The sequence below is a fragment of the Hyla sarda genome, chromosome 11 (assembly GCF_029499605.1).
Source record: "Hyla sarda isolate aHylSar1 chromosome 11, aHylSar1.hap1, whole genome shotgun sequence".
NCBI classification, from domain to species: domain Eukaryota; kingdom Metazoa; phylum Chordata; class Amphibia; order Anura; family Hylidae; genus Hyla; species Hyla sarda.
In genome coordinates, this window is record NC_079199.1 from 21356996 (window position 1) to 21362995 (window position 6000).

Below are 6000 nucleotides of genomic sequence, written 5' to 3' on the forward strand. Positions count from 1 at the left end.
TGCAGCACAGCCATGCTCCCTTTGATCACATGACTTGCCCGACATCACCTGACACACAAGCTGTGGATCTGCGTGATGATGAATGCAGGCACATGTGCGCCGGTAACGTCATCAGGGGGCTAGCTTTACACACAACAGACATATCAGCCAAGAAAACGAAAGACAAAGAAATTAGATCCCAGCTGGGTAAGTGAAGTATATTAGTAACTAGACTACCTTTGCTGCCCCTGTCTTACATTCAAAAAAAACAAAAAACCCGGAATACCCCTTTAACGCCAATTTCCCTGAAGAAAAGTGGTCTCAAACCAAGAGTGCGCCAGCTACTGGAGGAAACAATGTCATGCATGCTCTGACAGATGCAGGCGCATGCATCAATAAGGTCTAATAAGGTGAGTTGTGAATCCTTTTTATCCCATACAAAATCGTTCCAAGTTGCGAGTGATCGCCTCCAAAGTCCGCGCCAACTGAGGTTTCCTTCTGCTGGACTTTTATTGTACCAAACATTGAACTTTAAGGGTGGGTGGAGATAAAGAGGGAAGCCTTGATTTTACCTTTCACAGACAACATGAACCCTCTGGAGGAGGTAGATAGGCTCAGCTTGTATTTACACAGTCTAGACTCTCTCCTGCACATAGAACTAGCTAAGCCCCGCCCCACTTCCTGTGTTCTGTCTTGGTGTTTGTATTACTAGAGATAGACTCGGTCTAACACTAGGCAGTGAACTGCAAATTTACAGTAGTTTAAGTGACCCCAAGTGGCTGAAATATTCAACATATTTTATGCACCTTTCCAAACCATCCTCCTTGGGTTAAGATTCAGCGGTGTTAGAATATATTGTAGATCAGTGTTTTCCAACTAGTGTACCTCCAGCTGTTGCAAAACTACAACTCTCAGCATGCCCGGACAGCCGTTGGCTGTCCGGGCATGCTGAGAGTTGTAGTTTTGCAACAGCTGGAGGCACAATGGCATTGAAACACTGCTGTCTTATCATTTCAGCTTAATAAATAAAGAATAGGAAAAGTGAGCGATCACCGCACTGTAGGACTAAATTCGATATATCGCTCATTTTAAGTCATCTATATGAAGAGTGTTACACCGCCGGTCCAAAATGCGTGGAGGTTGTAAAACGGAAAGAAGCCAGAGCCAGCGGTGTTTTCATATGATAAAGGATGCTACCTCTCTGGAAGGCATGCCTGAGGCTAATAGAGGTACTATGCTGTGCGGTACTCACCGCGTCATGGATGAACACGTCTCAGCAAGGACTCTCATAAGCTGTGATTTAAAGAAGGAGCCCAGGGTCAGATATTAACAGAATGCAATCTACACTCTGTATGGGGCACGGTGAGCGAGAGAGTCCCCTACTATCTGACGACATTTATACATACGGTACTGTTAGAAAAGACAGGATCTAGCTATTATCTATCTCATTCCTATCTCTCTATCTATATCTATATATCTATCTCATATCTATCTAATATTATCTATCTATCTCATATCTATCTATTTATCTTTCTATCTCATATCTATCTATCTCATATCTATCTATCTCATAGCTATCATTCTATCTCATATCTATCTATCTATCTCATATCTATCTATCTCATATCTATCTATCTCATAGCTATCATTCTATTTCCTATCTATCTATCTATCTATCTCATATCTATCTATCTATCTATCTATCTATCTCACATCTATCTATTTATCTTTCTATCTCATATCTATCTATCTAAAAGAATAAAGTAGAGCAGCACTACCACACAAGTGACATATCAGCGGGTGCCAACAGATAAATGTCTCAGGTTACGGGTCACAAGCAGATATCCACACCAACGAAAAAGATTCCACAGCTCTCCAATATGGGTGGAACGTGAGTGCAGTTTTATTGACCTGACATCAAAGCTTTGATGTCAGGTCAATAAAACTTCACTCACGTTCCACCCATATTGGAGAGCTGTGGAATCTTTTTCGTTGGTGTGGATATCTATCTATCTATTTCATATCTATCTATCTTATATCTATCTATCTATTTATCTGTCTATCGAACTATCAATCTTTCTATTTCAATTCCACCTATCCCTTATCAACATATCTATCACCTATCTACTTATTTATTTATCTATCTATCTCATATCTATCTATCTATCTATCTATCTATCTCCTATCTATCTATCTATCTATCTCATATCTATCTATCTATCTATCTATCTCATATCTATCTATCTAGCTATCTCATATCTATATCTCTCACATCTATCTATCTATCTATTTAATATCTATCTATCTATCTTATATCTATCTATCTATTTATCTGTCTATCGAACTATCAATCTTTCTATTTCAATTCCACCTATCCCTTATCAACATATCTATCACCTATCTATTTATTTATTTATCTATCTATCTATCTCATATCTATCTATCTATCTCATATCTATCTATCTATTTCATATCTATCTATCTATCTACACAAGGGAGAGGAAAAGCAGCACTGCAGGAAGGTGATGCTAGGGTGCCAGCAGGGGGAGAACCCAGGTCAAGGTCTCATAGTATACTCCAAACGAAAAAATCACTTGCAACACTCCAATTGATGCAAAACAGGGATAGCTTTATTCCATCATGTGAACAGGATGCAATGTTTCGATTGCAAAGGAATACATTTTCACTTTTTCCATGGAATTGTGTGCTGCGGATATATTCTTTATTCTGTTTATATTGGGACCCCTGACCAAGGTCTGGTTTCTGCGTGCACCTATATCATCATATATACCTTAGGAGGTGCAGTTTTCCTCCTGTTATCAATCTATCTATCTCATATCTATCTATCTATCTATCTCATATCTATCTATCTCATATCTATCTATCTATCTATCTATCTATCTATCTATCTCATATCTATCCCTATATCTATCAATCTATCTCTCTATCGCATATCTATCTATGTACAGGGGTTACAGGGAGTATTGGTGGAGCCCAAGCTAAGAAAGAACAAGAAAGACAACTATGTGTTGTGCCACAAATGAAGGGCCACTGAAAAGGAGAGGAAGTGAGAGATGCTTCAGATACCACCAAGGTCTGTGTGTGGTGAAGACGACAGCAGGAGAGCTGCCCCTGGGGTCTGTATTCTCAGGCGGCTATTTTGTCCACTCCTTCTGCCCTGCTCTGAGGAGAGTCCAAGTGCCTGGGACTTTGTACAGATGTTTTGGCCAGTGTCCTAAGAGGAACAAGCAGCAACTACTAGTAATGTTCAAGGGTGTGAGTCCCAGCTGTAGAAGAAAGGCAAGACTGCAGCCATTCTAATGAGTAAGGTAAGTGTTCTATAGCACCGCTTCTGTGGTTCCCTTAGAAACCCAATTTACCAACCTGTAGTCCAGAAGACTATATTGCTCTGCCTCCACCCTGTGCCTCCGGGCAACTTTTCCTGTTGTACAATGATACTTCTTTTAGCTTTACAGAATATGGTGAGTGCTGTTGGTGATGCTCCTCCCTTCCCCTACCCTTTTATCACTTTTCTTTCCCTGCCCACTGTTGCTCTTCCCTTGCCATACCTCCTGTTGCTCTATCTCATATTACTTCTATTGATCCTCCCTTCCCTTACCCCTTGATTTTTCTAACTTTTACTACCCACTGTTGCTCCTCCCTTCCCATATTTTATATTGTTCTTCCCTTTCCCTACCCACTGTTGCTCCTCCCTTCCCATATTTTATATTGTTCTTCCCTTTCCCTTCCCACTGTTGCTCCTTACTTCCTATACCTCCTGTTGCTCCTCCCTTCCCATACTTTATATTGTACTTCCCTTTCCCTACCCACTGTTGCTCCTCCCTTCCCATACTTTATATTGTACTTCCCTTTCCCTACCCACTGTTGCTCCTCCCTTCCCATACTTTATATTGTACTTCCCTTTCCCTACCCACTGTTGCTCCTCCCTTCCCATACTTTATATTGTACTTCCCTTTCCCTACCCACTGTTGCTCCTCCCTTCCCATACTTTATATTGTACTTCCCTTTCCCTACCCACTGTTGCTCCTCCCTTCCCATACTTTATATTGTTCTTCCCTTTCCCTACCCACTGTTGCTCCTCCCTTCCCATATTTTATATTGTACTTCCCTTTCCCTACTCACTGTTGCTCCTCCCTTCCCATATTTTATATTGTACTTCCCTTTCCCTACCCACTGTTGCTCCTCCCTTCCCATACTTTATATTGTTCTTCCCTTTCCCTACCCACTGTTGCTCCTCCCTTCCCATACTTTATATTGTTCTTCCCTTTACCTACTCACTGTTGCTCCTCCCTTCCCATATTTTATATTGTACTTCCCTTTACCTACTCACTGTTGCTCCTCCCTTCCCATACTTTATATTGTTCTTCCCTTTCCCTACCCACTGTTGCTCCTTACTTCCTATACCTCCTGTTGCACTTCCCTTTCCCTACTCACTGTTGCTCCTCCCTTCCCATATTTTATATTGTACTTCCCTTTCCCTACTCACTGTTGCTCCTCCCTTCCCATACTTTATATTGTTCTTCCCTTTACCTACTCACTGTTGCTCCTCCCTTCCCATACTTTATATTGTTCTTCCCTTTCCCTACCCACTGTTGCTCCTTACTTCCTATACCTCCTGTTGCACTTCCCTTTCCCTACTCACTATTGCTCCTCCCTTACCATACCTCGTGTTGCTCCTATTACCTCTGTTGCTCTTTCCGTCTTCTACCCCATGTGGCGCCTTCCTTCCTACACCACTTGTTGCTCCTCCTCTCCTATACAACTGTGCTTCTCCCTTCCATTGCCCCCTGTTAATCCTCCCTTGCCCTACCCCCTGACTTTCCTCTCTTTTCCTACCCACTGTTACTCCTCTCTTACTGCCTCTTGTTACCACATACCACCCCTCTCCCTGTTTCTCGTTCCTTCCTCTACCTATCCTTTTTTAACTCTATTACCTCTTCTCCTTTTTCTACCCCTTCATCACTATGGGGGAGATTTATCAAAACTTGTCCAGAGGAAAAGTTGCTGAGTTGCCCATAGCAACCAATCAGATCGCTTCTTTCATTTTGCAGAGGCCTTGTTAAAAATTGAAGAAGCGATCTGATTGGTTCCTATGGGCAACTCAGCAACTTTTCCTCAGGACAAGTTTTGATAAATCTTACCCCCTCTCTATAGCGCCCCTCTTACCTCCTTGTCAATCTTCATAGGTATAGTATCAAAAGTTCCACCTGATCAGTATAGATTTGGGCTTTGTTTGGTATTTTGTAAATGGGGGAAGTTGTGTCAATAAAGAATTTTCAAAATAGTAAATTTCATATACCGTATATACGAGTATAAGCCGAGTTTTTCAGCATGATTTATGGTGCTGAAAACGCCCCCCTCGGCTTATACTCGAGTGAACTCTCCGCCTGTCAATCCCTTCTCAGTGGTCTTCAACCTGCGGACCTCCAGATGTTTCAAAACTACAACTCCCAGCATGCCCGGACAGCCGATGGCTGTCCGGGCATGCTGGGAGTTGTAGTTTTATAACAACTGGAGGTCCGCAGGTTGAAGACCACTGAAAGGGATTGACAGGCGGTGATGATGAAAGGGGGGATGATGACGGGGGTAATAATGGCAGGGTGATGATGATGGGGGTGATAATGACGGGGGTGATGATGACAGGGGTGATGATGACAGGGGTGATGATGACGGGGGTGATGATGACGGGGGTGAAAATGACGGGGTGATGATGATGATGAGGGTGATGATGACGGGGGTGATGATGACAGGGGTGATGATGACGGGAGTGATGATGACGGGGTTGATGATGACGGGGGTGATGATGACAGGGGCGATGATGGGGTTGATGATGACGAGGTTGATGATGACGGGGGTGATGATGATGATGAGGGTGATAATGACGGGGGTGATGATGATGATGAGGGTGATGATGACAGGGGTGATGATGACGGGGTTAATGATGACGGGGGTGATGATGACAGGGGTGATGATGATGATGAGGGTGATAATGACGGGGGT

General features: G+C 42.8%; 1 long non-coding RNA gene across 1 annotated transcript in view; it reads right to left on the reverse strand.

Moving 5' to 3' along the window:
* LOC130295275 (uncharacterized) overlaps positions 1 to 3489 on the reverse strand; it is a 67783-nt gene extending 64294 nt beyond the window's left edge. Inside the window, exon 1 of the long non-coding RNA XR_008848759.1 lies at positions 3364 to 3489. This is a non-coding gene — a long non-coding RNA (uncharacterized LOC130295275). The remainder of the gene's footprint in view (positions 1 to 3363) is intronic.
* Between the last annotated feature and the right edge of the window lie 2511 nt (positions 3490 to 6000).